This window comes from Malus domestica, chromosome 13 (genome assembly GCF_042453785.1).
Source record: "Malus domestica chromosome 13, GDT2T_hap1".
Lineage (NCBI taxonomy): Eukaryota > Viridiplantae > Streptophyta > Magnoliopsida > Rosales > Rosaceae > Malus > Malus domestica.
This window is the reverse complement of record NC_091673.1, coordinates 33,297,410-33,315,798: the sequence shown is the minus strand read 5'-3', so window position 1 is coordinate 33,315,798 and position 18,389 is coordinate 33,297,410. Positions and strand designations below refer to the sequence as shown.

At 38.0% G+C, this 18,389-nt stretch overlaps 1 long non-coding RNA gene across 1 annotated transcript; it reads left to right on the top strand.

Moving 5' to 3' along the window:
* The first annotated feature begins 1,745 nt into the window (after window positions 1-1,745).
* Window positions 1,746-17,083, top strand: LOC139190745 (uncharacterized). Its single transcript, XR_011575109.1, has 2 exons — window positions 1,746-2,107; window positions 16,620-17,083. It is a non-coding gene; the product is annotated as an uncharacterized lncRNA (long non-coding RNA).
* Window positions 17,084-18,389: the final 1,306 nt, after the last annotated feature.

Genomic DNA, 18,389 nt, shown 5'->3' with positions numbered 1-18,389 from the left:
TTACAATGGCCTTTGCATTTGTTTGATCATTGACCAAATATTTTTGGAGTTCCTCTATGTCATTTCGCTTTCATTGACTCTTCATATTAGAAGTATTCTTTTGTACATGGAACTCTCCTGATTTACGCACAGTGATGCTGCCACCATTTTCCCCTTGGATCATACCAACTTTCATTTACACAAAATAATTAATTCCTTGCTAGTGCGAAACAAAGCTTGGAGATTTAGATTTATTGTACAAATATGACTCCTTTAATTATTCTGATACAATATATATAAGGTATGACAAAACTCATACGTTGAAGGAATTCTAAAGAATTATGACTCCTTCAATTATTCTGATACAATATTTACAATATATAAGGGTCTGACAAAACTCATATGTTGAAGGAATTCTAAAGAATTACAATAGAAAATTACATTCCTATAATTACGGACAAGATTTTAGATTAACCAAATCTATTCTAACACCCCAACCCCACCCACACCCACCCACAAACTGAACGAGCCTGATTGGCTGAGTTGGAGCAAAAAACACCATGACGAGGCTGATGGATAGCTTTGGTAAGCAGGTTAATCAGCATAAGAAATATAACAAACGAGGAATGCCAAGGACCAACTGTTGGAAATATTAGTGTTTAGGTTTATTAATGTTTGGTTTTTTGGGCCTAGCCCATTAGTATTAGACTTTCGTTTCTTTGCCAGTTAGGGTGATGTTAGTTTTGGCTTTTTGGCCAAAATAGTCCCTGAGATTTGTATAATTCTCACTTTGGTCCTTGAGATGAAATCAATAGAATTGGTTCCTAAGTTTGTCCACCATTAATCATTTTGGTCATTCCTAGAAATATTTCCATTAAATAAAGGTAATAGACAAAAATACCCTCAATTTTGTCAAATTTTTTTGGCTCATTGCTTATTACATTGAGGCTATTTTTGCCATTTGGTCCTTATTTAACATAATTTTTCAAGAAATGATCAAAATGATTGATGGTGAACAAACTTAGGGACCACTTCAATTCATTTCAAATCTCAGGGACCAAAGTGATGAGTTATGCAAATCTCAAGCACTATTTGGCTAGAAAGCCCTTAGTTTTCTAAATATATGGTACTTTGTAACTGTTTAATATAACAAGTTAGTGACGATGTAGTCTTTTAGGGTTTTGTAGCTGTTTCGGCATTATTCTTTATTTAATAATATTCTTGTTATTTTGTAGTCTTGTTCATCGCGCATTTTAGTATTATAGCAGGTTTGATCCCTCGGGATTTAATCTGCTCTTGCATGTCCTATATCAGTTTGTGTTGCCTTCCATTGTTTGATTGTTCCAGTTTAGATCAATCGTGAAAATTGGGTGTAGACCCAAAAAAAAAAAGTTGTCGTTGTTCATTGTTCGTCGTTCGTTCTTGTCCGGTACTCCAGCGTCTGACCTGCATCCCTAGCATTCTTATACCTGCCATTGGTTTTGATGAAACCGAGACCTGAGAACCACAAACTTGGATCGAGTTTGTCTCCATGTTGGATCACCTCAATATGTACCCGCACCTGAATCCAACTCTACTGCACCGCACTTGACTGGTGCAACCATTGAACCACTATCTGCTACTACACACCTCGCCTGTAATGTAGGCAGTCCCACATCGGTGAAGAAGTCAACAAGGGTGGCTTTAAATATGATTACCCTACTCTAACTAATACCGAGGCCTTTTATGGTAAAACTCCACACCTGATGGATTGGGCAGGTGGTGGAGACAATATCGGTGTCGTTAGAGTGGGGTCTATTAGATAAGCATGTAATATCGGTAGATTAGATTGCCATGTCAGCATTGCCACATGTTCTGTAGCGTATGAGATAAGCTAGATGATTTTAATTCACTTGTATAAATAGCCTTTCCCATCTATTTCTATGTCAGAGTCGGTATTGTAATAACTGTTTTCTTAGAGAGAGAGAAATACAATTGAGAATAGTTTTCTTCTTCCTTAAGCTTTTCTGTGTTTCTTATTTCTGCCATTCTTCAGTTCTTCAATGGATGTTAAGATGGTATCCAGAGAAGGAATCGCTTACGCGGCTATTTCTGGTGGCATCTTTCTACTGCTTTGATTTTTCTTGAGGTGACATTATTCTTCACTTTTTGCAATTTACTATACAATTGTGTATTCTTGAAGATTTAGGAGTTTTTTTTTTTAGAAAGATATATGAAGGCCGATGCCATCCTTGTTTGATTGAAAGCCGATGCCATACTTCGTGCAAATTGTTTGATGTTAATTCAAGGCCAATGCCAAGATAGATACATTGATTGTTCTGGGTTTTTCGACATGACTCAAGGCCGATGCCATGTATGTTTAGAATTGTCTCTTGCATAAAGATTAGTGTATACTATTGAATTGTATTATTCTGTATCATTTTTCTTAATCTGGGTTGATTTCTTGATCTGGGCTTTCCTCTAAGTTGTCTATTCCTCTTGATAATCATGTCTACTACTGTGAAAATTGAACGTCTATTGGGTATGCTTACCATCAAGCTCAATGATGGTAACTTTATTAAGTGGAGTTTTCAATTTTGTTCTGTACTTCGTGGATATGATCTTCTTGATCATTTCACTGGGGATTCTGTTTGTCCTCCTAAATTTGTTCTTACTCCTGAATCTGGTGTTACTAAAGAAGTTAGTACTACATATAAAGAATGGATTAAAGAAGATATGGCTCTGTTAAGTTTGTTAATTGCTACTTTGGGTGATGATGCCATAGAACATGTTGTTGGGTGTTAGACCTCATATGATGCTTGGCATGCTTTACAAGATCGTTATATGGCTGTTTCAAGTGCTAGTGTGAATCATTTAAAAGCTGAACTTCATACTATGCAAAAGGGTGGTGATAGTATTGATAAATACTTGCTGCGGTTAAAAGGTATCAAAGATCAACTTCAAGTAACTGGAGAAAAAATTTCTGATAATGATCTTGTCATTACTGCATTGACTGGCTTACCTGCAGATTATGATATGATTTGAACAGTTATTTTGGCAAAGGATACTCTTATTACTCTTAAGGAATTTAGAGCTCAGTTTATGGGTGCAGAAAAGACAATTGAGGCTAGAGTTAAGTCTTTAGTTCATAGCATGGCTGCTATGTATGTTCATGATTCTTCAAGTGCATATGTTTCTCTTGGTTACACTAGTTCTTTTGGTTCTTCGTATGCACTTGCATCTTCTCAATCTTAACAGGGTTTTAGTTATGGCTTTGCTGGTACTACATCTTCCTCTTCATAGGGTAATCGGTCTTCATCGTCAGGAGGTTTTCAGTCCAATAGGAATAATTTCCAGTCAAATGGGAATACTTTTCACTCTATTGGGAATAATTTTCAGTCTCATGGTAACAATTTTCAGTCACATCGATACAATGGTAACAATTTGACCTAGAGGAAATAGGGGATATAAACCTAGGTATAATGGTTCCAAGTTTGGTAATTCTTGGCTGTCTTGGTTAGGCAATTCTTTTAACAGGTTTGAGACGATCCCTCAGTGTTAGATTTATTCTCGAAAGGGCCATATAACAGTGACATGTCTCTATAGGAATGATACTAGTCAAGGTGTTCAAGAGTGTCAAATTTGTTGGCAAAGAGGACATATTGCTTTTAATTGCAGACATCGGGGTAACTATGTGTATCAAGGCAATCAACCACCATCTTCATTGGCAGCTAATTTTTCATATCAACCATAGCCATCTGGCTTTCCATATCCTTCATAGATTGTTCAGGGCAATGTTGCCTCATTTTATAATCCATCTCAAAGAGGATTTCCTGCCATATCTGCTCACAACTCTCAAGACTTTCCAGGAGGTGATTCTTGGATCCTTGATATTGGAGCATCTCATCACATGAGTCTGATGCAAAAATTATCTTAACACACAAATTAAACCCTCTTGTTGTCAATTGTAGTAAAGAATGTAAGTAGGGATCGTTCTAGGCCGGGGATTAGGAGGGACTGCTAAAACACTTGAAACTGACTTAAAAACGTAAAATTAAGTTTAAAACACCAAACTAGACTCAAAAGATGCAATACAAACTAAAAAGACTCAAAACTAGTTTAAAAGACTCAAAATTGCTTAAAACAATGAATTAGACTCTACACTGACTCTAGGGATGGTTTTGGACGAAATTAGGTTCTAACTTGACTTAAGACACTTAAAAACACAAATCAAAACAGATTTTGACTAATAAAACACTTTAAAGTAAAGGGGGATTTGATTTTGACGAATTTGAAAACAAAACAAACAGATTGTAAACTAAAACGGATTTTGGACGAATTTGGGTAAACTATGGATGTTGGGCTAGCTAGAGGGTTCTTCTCCACACATGACATACTTGCCCATAAACCAATTTTAAGTTGTTCTTTCGATCAATCATGAAACTCAACACCCCAGGTTAATTAAGTCCGCTTAAATTAACCTTCAAGTTCTCCTTAAGTTATTGAATTGGATGGGAAAGCGCATACAACAATTCAAGCATTCTTCAAAAGTCCTTTACGTGAACAACACAATAAAGACACAATCAAAGATCATTAAGCATTATGAAAACTATAAGTATTGACGAGGCATTTGTTACTATGATGAGCATGAAACTCCTGCCGAGAATTCATTTAACGCGATCGTTTAAAAGCGACCTCCACTACTTGTGAATATAAGTTTGTAACTTTTAAGTGAAACTCCCTTATACTCCAGCATCATATTCATGCATGCAAACTAAGTGTGCACTCTTAATAAACATACACGAATAAGTTATCAATCAAGATTTTAAACAAATTGAATTCACAACTTATGAAATCACAACTGAAGGTAATCAAATCATATTGCAAGCATGAACATGGTTTCGAATTCCCCCCTAGCTAATAGGGGTTTAGTTCCTCATACTTACAAAGCAAAGATAAACAAATTTAGACATTGAAAACAAAAGAAAGAAAACACCTAAACGCTCCAACGATCCAAGTTGGACAACAAGCACGTCCAAGCACTTTCCTTCCTTTCCTTTGCTACGGCACAAGGTGTTGATGAGTGTTTGAAGGGTTGGTTGTGTGGAGGAATGGATGTGAAGATAAATGGATGTGTTTGGATGAAGGGTGTATTGTCTCGGCCAAGGGAAGGGAGAGTATCGAGTTGTGTTTTGAGATATATGGGAAATGAATGGATGAATGGATTGAAGGAAATTTTGTGAAAAGCATGTTCATTTGAGCAACATCTATAGCATGCAAGTAACAAATTAAAGGCGGAATCATGCTTGCATGCACTCAAAACAAAACATTACCCATTAAATTCAAAGCCTAGTAGTTAGGTGAACCAAGACTCAACTCAAAAACAAAGTGAGTTGAGAAATTATACCTTTGTAGATTCCTCTTTGCAAAAGCAAAGGATAATCACCCAAGAGATAGGGCCTTCATTCCTTGCTTCTTAGATCCATGGATTTGGATGGAAGAATAGGTTTCTCCAAGTTCTCAAAATTGAGAACCTCTAAGTCTCCACACCAAGGTAAGATTTTAAGAAGAAATGAGTGACCTAGAGGAAGTAAGATTGCTAGCTATTTTCCTCTAGGGTGGCTGGCCTCTTTAGAGAGAAAAGAGAGCTTGTGTTCTCATCCTTTCCCCAAAAGAAAAACCCTAAATGAATTTTGGCTATAAAGTCATATTTATACCTTTCTTCATTGGAGTGGCAAACTTGTAATTAAAGCAAGTTCACTACCCTCCTCTAAATGGCCGGCCATAAGGGTTTATTGGGCTTTCAAGCCCTTTGTTTATTCAAGTTGTCATACAACTTGAGTTAATGGGCTTGACATTCAAATCCCATTGGGCCTTGCGGCCCAAAACTAACCCTAGGTCTATAACGAACTTATTCGTTTGATTAATTAACATATTAATTCATTCTAGCCATAAATAAATAATTAAACCATTTAATTATCCTTACTCATCTCCGTTGTTTCTTCAATCTCTACCTTACACGGTGTACGATCCATTAGGTTCCTTTTAGCGAGGCAGTGGGCGATTAGAACTCTTTCAAATCGATTGTGAATTGAAACTTACTTTCAATTCTCCCTTTAGTGATTATACACATTTAAGACTTCCACAAACCATGAGTGACACCTAGCAGTATGTCATGGTTACCCAAGCTAATTAGAAGAGGTGGAGAACCTATTCAGTTTAGGATTACAATGCAATACGGTCTTTCTCTAATACAATACTCTTGACCACATTGTTTGGATTGATAGTTTATTCATGTCTACTATCCAATGTGATTCATTTACTTATATGATTACCTTGAATGTGATTTGGAATGACTTCCTAAATCTCATTCATACTCTGGCCAGAGATTCTTAATCATATCATAGAGTATTCTCTCTCAAATGGTTTGAAGGTTAGAGATCCCTTGTTGCACATTCACTTGTCTTCATGGCTAAGTGGCTTAACCCCAACTATGCCGTGGACACCCGCGAATGGAGTGACTTTGACATAATCAAAGATCAAGGACCTAACCACAAGACAACTATGATGCCTCAGGTTAAAGGACTACTTTGCATTATCCCAACCATGAGTTCTCATGTGACATGAGTATGAGAACTCTTCGTTGATCGTGTTCAGTGAACTCATTCCTCGTTGAGCACCTACGTACTTGTCTTGGTGTCAATCACACCAATGACTCGAGACCAGTCACTCTCACTAAGAGAAGACATAGCACATACTGATCTTAACGGACTGTCAATGCCCAATTGGCAATGCTATGATCAGGAATGTTTAGGATATGTATACGAAAGAGAATGGTCTCATGAATCTAACTTCTTTAAATTACATTCTCCTAATTACATATTCCTTGGACTCATCGTTTAAGCATATAACATTTATATGAGACGGCTTAAAACAATAATCTATGCCCTTGATATTAAACTAGATTAGTTTAACATGTGAAATGTCCGTAAAGTATCATCATATGATTGGTTTTAGGGCACATTTCCAACATGGATGGTGCTCACGGCCAAGGAATGAAAGTGTAAGTGTATGGAGTTGTGAGATGTGAATGTAGTGTCTTTTGATGGGTCTTTTTCTCCTTTGTTATGGTGAAGGGTGGATGTATTTATAGGCTAGGGAGAGGACCACCATCTGATTAAGGTGGTAGTGGTGTATGTTGTGGTAGTGAGTGGATGTAATAGGTGTAGTGGGTGAGTGTTGTGGTAATGAGTAGATGTAATGGGTGTAGTGGATGGATATTCGGTAATGAGTGGATGTAATGGGTGTAGTGGATGAGTGTTTGTAGTTGTAGGTCAACACACTTGCACATACACATGCTGATTTCTAGCCTTCTAATCTTCAAAAACGTCCATCCTCATGTCTCCATGCTTGCACTATCCAATCTTGGCCCAAAAATGCTCCAAAGTGCTCCAAATAGCACTTTGTTGCCAACTTTGTTATTTGAACCTACAAACACACGAAAATAGCTTAAAGTACTAAAATAACTAGAATTAAACTAAGTAAATGCCAAGAAACAAGCTCACTAAGTTGCATAAATATGCTCCTATCAAATTCCCCCATACTTAGCTTTTGCTAGTCTTCGAGCAAAACAAAAGAAACAAAATGAAACAAACAAAACATAACCTAGACCTTCCAACATTTGCCTCAGGGATTTTCAATGAAACATGACATGCCAAAGATCACCACTTACATAGATTTAAGTAATCCTTACCCTCGAGCATACTTAATCATAGTCACCATTCACTAGCTCACATTTAATCAATTAAAACAACATTTTGAATGTAGTAACATGCCTTATAGAATTCCCTCAATTCCTTACTAGATACTCTCTATTTTCACACACATTTTCTGACTACACACCCTACACTAGTTATATGTGAGAAGATTGATGTAAACATGGAAGACTAGTACTCACATATGTTATAACAAAGAAATCAATTTCTGGAGTTAATAAGCATGTTTAGATATAATCTCATGAATGGTATGCTACTACTTAGATGCGAGAACCAGTGACACCATATGCTCATACCAATTTCGAACTCCACAAATTGAAACACACAACACTCAAGATTGAAGTCAAGGGTTGTAACAGGGCTTGGGGGTAATGGCTAACAAAGAAAGGATAGGAATAACAAACGTTCTTAAAGCGGTAGCATGCAAAGTAATGAAATAGACACTTGGAATTCTCTTTAGAATGCAGAATCAACTTTTACATACAAAGGGAAGATTAATGCAACACTTAGGGCCAAATTCAATGTTTTGGACCCTTTTTTAACAAACAACACTTTAGAGCTCTTTCTCATACTCTTTTTTCTTTTCTCTACTCGTGCCTTATTAAGGACTTTGGCACACACACACACACACAAAAGAATCACTTCCCCCACACTTGTTTTTCTGCAAGAGTTCAAAAAAAGGAATTCCTTCTAAATTATGCTTTACTATGCTTCAAGAACAAGGGTATGGATGGTCCTAATCTAGGCTAGGTGAGGATAGTGTGGGTAACAAAGAACATAGGCTACACAAGGCTCAACAAGGTTAAACTTAAACACATAATGAACGGGATAGGCTTTTTGGCTCTTGGCTCACTAAACAACTTCATCTTGAATATGTGTTATGCAAATCAATAACATGCTTTGAATGAAATAGGCATGAGTTCTAGCATTTGGAACTAAATGATGAAACACCTTCTACGTAGCAACCAAGCAAAGAATAATGAGATCATGCAACGACTTTGAAAACAATGATGCACAGATTATTAACTCTCCAAATAAACGTTTAGGCTCAAGTCTCACAAGGTTGAAGCATTCATTTGAGTTCCTTCTTTCAAGCATGTTACAAAAACTGATTTTTCCTTATGATTGCATGTGAATTCATAAATTATAACCACAACCAAGCATGCACCAAAGAGTAAATCAAATTTTCATCCATGTTTATAACTCTCTTTAACAGTCATGTAATTAAAAACCAAATCCTGATCATTGTGTTGGAAGGTACCCTAAGACACAAATAAACATACAAAAACAACTCTTTTTGGGTTTTTCAAAACAATTTTTCAAATTTTTATGAGATTTTCGGATTTTTATTTCAAAACACTCCAAAACAGCTTTAAAAACACTTAAAATAGCAAGGAACAACACTAGAAGTAATGGGTGATAAGCTCCTACGAATTTCATGCAAAACAACTTGGTTACCCCCCCCCCCCACACACTTAAATCAAACATTGTCCTCAATGTTTCAAGCATAAACTCACACAAAAACAAACAACGAATAAACATGACAAGTATGGCAAAGTAAAAACCAGATAGGGTAGAGTTTAAGAACACAAATCTGGTTTTGGAGATAGATGATCTTGTTGACTTTCCACGGCTTTGATCTCAAACTGGTTTGGAATTCTGAGCGAGGACTCTGAGAGTTCCTTGGTTTCAAATCAGACTTATTTTGCTGGGTTGATTTGATTGTGCAATCTGCATTCTTCTCTGTTTGTTTCTTCTGCACGGCAGGCAAGCACGAGGTAAAGGTGTTGGTCTGTTTCTTTGTTCAATCTGTCCAAGTGCCGACCATTTGCTTTCTTTCTCATTGTCCTTAGCTGAGGATGAATTGGCACATTGTCTCCACATGCTTCGAGGTATCATTTTCACTTCCCTTATCTGTTCCCCAGGTAGATGTGGTAGACGAAGAGGAAGCATAAGATGTTGAAGATGAGTACTCGAGAGCAAGGCTAGGTAAGCAATCAAGAAGGGGTTCCAAGCAGTCAGTTCCAGATCGGAAGATTGATACCAAGTGCTGGCTGATTGCTCTCTTGCTCCTTGTCCCAAAACAACGACAAGGAGAAGGACAGGGAGAAAGCATGATATGAGATACTCTTGCTTTCAACCTTCATGATATGAAATACTTTTGCTTTGCATGAGTTGTTTGCAGAGGTACCCTAAGGAATAAGGAACACGGAGTGACTCGAGAGGCTTTGTTGGAAAGGCATTCTCGGAGAGGAAGAAGGGTTATGTATGTCTGCCTTGCAATGAAGGGTGAAGGTTGACATTTATAGGAATTAATAACCGGTACTATTCTTTCACTCTTGTCGGCAATCGTTGGATGATTTAACAGTAAACTTCATGTGCTTTATACTTCACCAGAAATCTTCGACAGATTGCCCGTAATTTTGGAAAGCTGAGTGTGCATGTGACAAGCGCTAACACGTCTAAAAAAGCAAGTGCCTCTTCGATATCTGGAATCGACGCTTCGACAAACTGCCCGTGATTTTCGTAAAGTTGAGTGTGCATGTGACAGATGCTGACATGTCTGGAAAAGCAGATGCCTCTTCAATTTTTGAGCTTGCCTCTTCGAGTTCTGAGCTCACCTCTTCGAGTTCTGAGCTCCGTCGAGTGCAGAGGTTGCATGTGACCAGTACGGACAAATCTGGAAAAGAAGATTGGCCCGTGGTTTCTGAGCAAGCCCATCTTTTGAGAAAGCTAGCGCCTCTTCGATTTCTGAGTTGGCCTCTTCAATTTCTGAGCTCGCCTTTTCGATCTCTGAAATCCCATCGAGTGCTGATTTTTATAGAGGTACGCAGGACATTTCAAAGCACACTTGAATTTCTGCCTGTAAAAACTCCCTTCTTGTACTTATAAGATCTTGACTTGTTCAACCACTTTTTCCTTCAACACCTTTGAAAATGTCTGGCCCTTCCGACCATCGTTTTGACATGAACCTTGGTGAAGAGGCAGCCATGCCTTCTCCAGACAACATATGACGCCCATCCTTCATATCCCCTACTGGTCCTCTTACCGTCGGGGATTCGGTGATAAAGAATGATATGACCACTGTGGTGGTGGCCCAGAACCTTGTCACTCCCAAAGATAACAGATTACTTGCCAAACGGTCTGATAAGTTGGCTGTTAAGGATTCTCTGGCTCTCAGTGTGCAGTGTGCAGGTTTTGTGTCTAATATGGCCCAACGCCTATTTGCTTGAACCCGTCAAGTTGAATCAATGGCGGCTGAAGTGATAAGTCTCAAACAGGAGATTAGAGGGCTCAAGCATGAAAATAAACAGTTGCACAAGCTCACACATAACTATGCTACAAACATGAAAAGGAATATTGACCAGATGCAGGAATCTGATGGTCAAATTTTATTTCATCATCAGAGGTTTGTGGGTTTGTTCCAACATCATTTGCCTTCGTCTTCTAGGGCTGTACCACATAATGAAGCTCCAAATGATCAACCTTCGATGCCTCCTCCTTCTGGGGCTCCGCTAACTACTGAGGCTCCGTCGACTACTGAGACTTCTCCTAAGCAGCCTTTGTGAAGACTCCCTCTTGTATTTTTCTGCTTATGTTGCTTTTTTTTTCATGAAAATGAATGTAAAAATACCTTGCATATCTGTCAGTGTTTCAAAAATAAACCCACATAAAAAACAATTAAACAAGCAACAAATAAAAATGACAATCATGGAAAAATAAAACTGCAGAAAAGGGAAGGTTTTTAGAAACCCAAAATTGATTGTCGAGCAATTGAAAAATCTTCCTTATTTGAATACATGGGTTGGCTCCCAAGAAGCGCTTGCTTTAACGTCTTCCAGCCTGACGATACCTCCATTTAAGCTTGAACAGGGCCCACGGCATGGAGGGGTACATTCTCCATGACATGCTTTTCAAAGTGCTCACACATTGAATCCTTGAAAGGAACGGGATAGTAGTCATTCCTGATTTTGGTGTGTTGCTTCCAACAATTGATGTAAACTTCCTTACTACCTTGCATTCGATTAGGTACCTGCACCAAATAAGGTAACAACCTATTAGTTGAAATGGGACTTGAAATTAGGTTAGGTGACGTACCAATATGCTGCAATGAAGTGGCAGCATTATCAATAAGTGCATAAGGATTGCTCTTGGCTAGATTTGGGGTTTTGAGAGGTGTGGCCGTGCACTCCTTGTTGTTCACTCCAATTTCCTCCTCGATGGTGGTTCGAGGTACTTTCTTTTTTATTAGTGTTGAACGTTTATGCCCTATATTTTCAATTACATCAATGGCACAACAAGAACGAACATCATTAGTATTCTCAATAGATTCAAGAATATTAAAGTTAATCATATCACCACCAAATGCCATAGTTACTGATCCTTTGGCTACATCAATCTTGGTTTGAGCCGTTTTCATGAATGGCCGTCCAAGGAGAATGGGCAATGTAGGGGAATGGTTCGACTCGTCCATTTCAAGCATGTAGAAATCCGCCGGAAAGATTAAGTGATTGACCTGCACTAAAACATCTTCCAAAACTCCCTTTGGATAGGCATTAGAATGATCGGCCAATTGTATAATCACACCATCATTTTTCAATTCACCTAAGTGCATAGATGCATAGATTGAATAAGGCATTATATTTATAGATGCATCTAAGTCTAACATGGCCGATTCAAAACGAGTATTACCGATTACACAAGGAATGGTAAAACTTCCCGGATCCTTGCATTTAGTGGGCAGTCTACGTTGTAAAACAGCTGAGACATTTTCACTTACCTTGACAACTTCCTTGCTCGAAATTCTCTTCCTAGTTGTGCAAAGTTCTTTTAAAAACTTGGCATACCTTGGAACTTGCTTAATTGCATCCAAAAGTGGTATATTAACTTGAACTTTTCTAAACGTTTCCAAAATATCCTTTTTAGCCTCCTCATTCTTTGATTGCATAAACCTACGAGGAAAGGGTACATTTGGAGGAACAACGTTAGAATTAATCAAAATTGGAACTTCCTTACCTTTGTTGGCCGAATTGGATGGTTTAGGAGCTTTTGGGGCTTGCGGCAAAGGTGTTTCCACCCTTTCCGTGGGGGTGCTTTGCTCCTCCTCTTCAATTATCAACTCTTCAACCTCATTGGAATGTGATTTGGAAGGTTGGGGATCAGATCCAACTTGTTTTCCACTTCGTAAACTCATGGCTTTGGAAGATTCGAATCCTCCATTCGGGTTGACAACGGTTGAACTAGGCAACTTACCTTGCTCTCTGAATTGTCCTACAAACTCCGCAATCTGCCCAATTTGCTTCTCCATTTGGTCCACCCTTTTGTCTTGGTTTTGCATTGCTTTGGCTTGATTTTCTTGCCCTTGAGACAAATTGGTGAGTAACTTAAGAAGTGCTCATTATCTAAAGATGTACTTGAGGTATTTTGGGCTGGTTGTTATGGGGCTTGTGTTGGTGCGTATTGTTTGGTATAGAAGCCCGGAGGTTGCTGCCTAAAGCCTCCTTGTTGTTGGGGCTCCCTCCATTTGAAATTTAGATGGTCTCTCCAACCTGGATTGTACGTATTAGAATATGGATCGTTCCTTGGCTAGTTTTAGCCTTGAAATCCAATTGCATTGGCACTTTCCCATCCACCATTTTCAATCAATTGCAGACACTTTTCAAAGGCATGTCCTTGGATAGAACACATACCACATACACTTGGTTCTTTCATCCTCATTCCTTCAGCCATCTGAGACACAATGGAAGTAAGATTAGCTAATTATGATTGAATGTCGGATGTGGAACTTACCTCATTCACTTGCTGCCGTGGGGTGTCCCTTTGACCAACGCCTTCATATTGTTGAGCATTCAATGCTCGGTTAGCAATTAAGGTCTTGGCAAACATGGGTGTTTTGTCCATCAAAGCTCCTCCCGCTGAGGCGTCTAGCATTTGACGTTCAATTGGTAGAAGCCCTTCGTAGAAATATTGAAGAAGAAGTTCCTCCTTCATCTGGTACTGTGGACATGAAGCAACAAGGGTTTTAAAATGCTCATAGTAAGTGGGAAATGATTCACCTTGGTTTTGCTGAATGCCACTAATCCTTTTGCGTTGTAGAATGACTCAAGAAGTTGAGAAAAACTTCTCCAAAAATGCTTGTTTCATACTCTCCCATGATGTGACAGTTCTGGGGGCTAGCTCATACAACCAATCTTTAGCCTTTTCTAAGAGAGAAAAGGGAAAAGCCTTCATTTTCAGAAAGCTCCCATCAACGTTCACAGGGGTCATGCTTGAGCAAACAACCTCAAACTCCTTCAAGTGTTTATTAGGATCTTCCATGGACATTTCGTGGAACTTAGGAATGTGATGCAACAAACTTGATTTTAATTCGAACTCGTTCGTCTTCCCTAGGGCGACCATGGGGTATTTGATGCATAGGGAGCGGCATTGTCCAATCCTGAAGCGGAAAGCTCCTTGATTGTTTGATTGTCCGCTGCCATGTTGGGATCTTCCTCTACAATCTGTGCCGTGGGCTCCTCTTGCTCTTCTACTTTGTCTTCTCCAAGATATGGTGTAGGTTGAGATGGTTAGGGTTCTTCTTGATTCCTTGCTTGTCTCGAAGTTCGTTCAAAATCGTCGTCAAAGTGACGGATGTGCTGATGAAAAGGTTGAGAACTTCGAGTCATAAACCACCTAAAACAAGAAAACAAATAAAGTTAGCAACTAGGAACAAAAACACATGAAAATAAACAAAAAGAAATAACAAGGGATTAGCAAAATTGCTAATCCCTGGCAACGGAGCCAAAAATTTGATGCGAAAATTATCATAACACACAAATTAAACCCTCTTGTTGTCAATTGTAGTAAAGAATGTAAGTAGGGATCGTTCTAGGCCGGGGATTAGGAGGGATTTCTAAAACACTTGAAACTGACTTAAAAACATAAAATTAAGTTTAAAACACCAAACTAGACTCAAAAGATGCGATACAAACTAAAAAGACTCAAAACTAGTTTAAAAGACTCAAAACTGCTTAAAACAATGAATTAGACTCTAAACTGACTCTAGGGATGGTTTTGGATGAAATTAGGTTCTAACTTGACTTAAGACACTTAAAAACACAAATCAAAACAGATTTTGACTAATAAAACACTTTAAAGTAAAGGGGGATTTGATTTTGACGAATTTGAAGACAAAACAAACAGATTGTAAACTAAAACAGATTTTGGACGAATTTGGGTAAACTATGGATGATGGGCTTGCTAGAGGGTTCTTCTCCACACATGACATACTTGCACATAAACCAATTTTCAGTTGTTCTTTCGATCAATCATGAAACTCAACACCCCAGGTTAATTAAGTCCGCTTAAATTAACCTTCAAGTTCTCCTTAAGTTATTGAATTGGATGGGAAGGCGCATACAACAATTCAAGCATTCTTCAAAAGTCTTTCACATGAACAACACAATAAAGATACAATCAAAGATCATTAAGCATTATGAAAACTATAAGTATTGACGAGGCATTTGTTACTATGATGAGGATGAAACTCCTGCCAAGAATTCATTTAACGCGATCGTTTATAAGCGACCTCTACTACTTGTGAATATAAGTTTGTAACTATTAGGTGAAACTCCCTTATACTTTAGCATGATATTCATGCATGCAAACTAAGTGTGCATTCTTAATAAACATACACGAATAAGTTATCAATCAAGCAGTTAAACAAATTGAATTCACAACTTATGAAATCACAACTGAAGGTAATCAAATCATATTGCAAGCATGAACATGGTTTCGAATTCCCCCTAGCTAAGGGGGGTTTCGTTCCTCATACTTACAAAGCAAAGATAAACAAATTTAGACATTGAAAACAAACGAAAGAAAACACCTAAACGCTCCAACGATCCAAGTTGGACAGCAAGCACGTCCAAGCACTTTCCTTCCCTTCCTTTGCTACGGCACAAGGTGTTGGTGAGTGTTTGAAGGGTTGGTTGTATGGAGGAATGGATGTGTTTGGATGAAGGGTGTATTGTCTCGGTCAAGGGAAGGGAGAGTATCGAGTTGTGTTTTAAGGTATATGGGAAATGAATGGATGAATGGATGGTGCTCACGGCCCAGGAATGAAAGTGTAAGTGTATGGAGTTGTGAGATGTGAATGTAGTATCTTTTGATAGGTCTTTTTCTCCTTAGTTATGGTGAAGGGTGGATGTATTTATAGGCTAGGGAGAGGACCACGATCTAATTAAGGTGGTAGTGGTGTATGTTTTGGTAATGAGTGGTTGCAATGGGTGTAGTGGATGAGTGTTTGGTAATGAGTGGATGTAATGGGTGTAGTGGATGGATGCTCGGTAATGAGTGGATGTAATGGGTGTAGTGGATGAGTGTTTGTAGTTGTAGGTCAACACACTTGCACACACACATGCTGATTTCTAGCCTTCTAATCTTCAAAAACGTCCATCCTCATGTCTCCATGCTTGCACTATCCAATCTTGGCCCAAAAATGCTCCAAAGTGCTCCAAATAGCACTTTGTTGCCAACTTTGTTATTTGAACCTACAAACAGACGAAAATAGCTTAAACTACTAAAATAACTAGAATTAAAGTAAGTAAATGCCAAGAAACAAGCTCACTAAGTTGCATAAATATGCTCCTATCAGAGTCCAGATGTTAATGTTCTCACTCGAGCTACTCCATATGAAGGCACTGAGAAAATTATAGTTGGAAATGGTGAAGGTTTGTCAGTTGAACATATTGGCAATGGCTCTTTAAAGACTCAATCTCATACTCTACATCTTCAGAATATTTTACATGTTCCTATGTTAATTGTTAATTTTCTGTCTGTGAAAAAGCTTTGTAAAGATAATCACAGTTGGTTTATTTGTGATGAAGAACAATTTTTTTTGTGCAGGACAAGGAAACAAAGGTGATTCTACATCGAGGAAAGAGTAGCAATAATGAACTGTTCAAGATTCATGTACATATTTTTCCAACATTATTGAAGTCAGCAGTTATGGGATCAGCTTTTGTGGGACATGCAGTGAAGAATTCCTTATGGCACCAGAGACTTGGACATCCTTCTAATGCGGTTTTGCAAGCTATGTTTAAAGATTCTAGAATCTCATGTAGTACTGATGATCATGTAAACATGTGTGAATACTGTCTAAATGGCAAGATGAGTAGGTTACCTTTTTCAGATAGGATTGATAGGATTGATCTTCCTTTTCTTAATATTCATAGTGATGTTTGGGGACCCTCACCTACTATGTCAATTGAGGGCTATCGATATTATGTTTCTTTTATAGATGAAGCTACTAGGTTTGCATGGATCTATCGTTTGATGAATAAAACTGAAGTTTTTAGTGTCTTTCTTAAGTTCTGTGCCTATTTTCACAATCAATTCAATACTCGTATTAAGATTCTACAATTAGATGGTGGTGGGGAGTTTATGAGCGATCAGTTTCAAGATTATTTGGCTAATAATGGGATTTTGCACTATATTTCGTGTCCTTATACTCCCCAGCAGAATGGTTTGGCTGAAAGGAAACATCTGCATTTTATTGAAATTGCAATTACCTTGTTATCGGTTGCTAAACTTCCTCAATGATTCTGGTATCATGCACTTGCACATGTAGTCTTTTTAATTAATAGGATGCCATGTAAAGTTCTTCAAATGTTGTCTCTTTTTGAAAAAGTGTTTGGAAAGAAACCTGAGTTGTCAACAGTTAATGTGTTTGGTTGTGCCATCTATCCATATCTTAGGCCATATAACATAAATAAACTGTAGTTTAGATCCATGCAATGCATTTTTCTTGGATATTCTCTTGGATATAAGGGTGCTATGTGTTATAATGTCCTTACAAAGAAGATTGTAGTTTCCTAACATGTTATATATGATGAGAGTTGTTTTCCATACAAATATAAGGTTTCTTCATCCAATGTATCTCAGTCTCCTACTAATGTTTCTCCAAGGCCTATTATTGTTCACATTTCTTCTGGTGCTGACTCCACAGTTATTCCAGTACAGACTCAAGATCATGTTCACAGTCAATCTCTAAGTTGTGCTGCCTTATCATCTTGTCATAGTCTTTCTACTTCAAATATTGGTGATCAGAGTATTCAGAGGTCGTCTAATTTTGTACAGGAATAAGGTTCAAGTGCTATTTCTAAAAGTTCACATGCTACTTTTTCCTCTTCCTCAACACCGTTGCCTGTCCTTCAGCCTCATCAATTGGAAGTTGTTTCACCTTCAATTAGTGCGTCCCCCTCCTCAATTTCAGAGTTGGTACCTATCTTTTAGGGTATACAAACCAAATTAAGAACTGGTGCTATAACTAGACAGGATTACACCACTCTTACTGCAGTATTTCCTGAGGTTGAATCTTAACATTTATATGATGATGATCATTTCTCTGGAGGTTTTACATTTATTGCAGATGTTAGTGATTCATCTGAGCCTACTAATTTCAAGCAAGTTTCTCAGATTCCCCAATGGCAAGCTGCAATGCAAGAAGAGTTTGATGCTTTTCTAACCCAAGGTACTTGGGTTCTTGTTCCTTCTCCTTTTAATAAAAATGTGATTGGCAGTAAATGGGTGTTCAAAATGAAAAGAAATTCAGATGGTTCCATCTCTAGAGGCAAGGCTAGGCTTGTTGCTCAAGGATTTATCCAAGAAAAATGA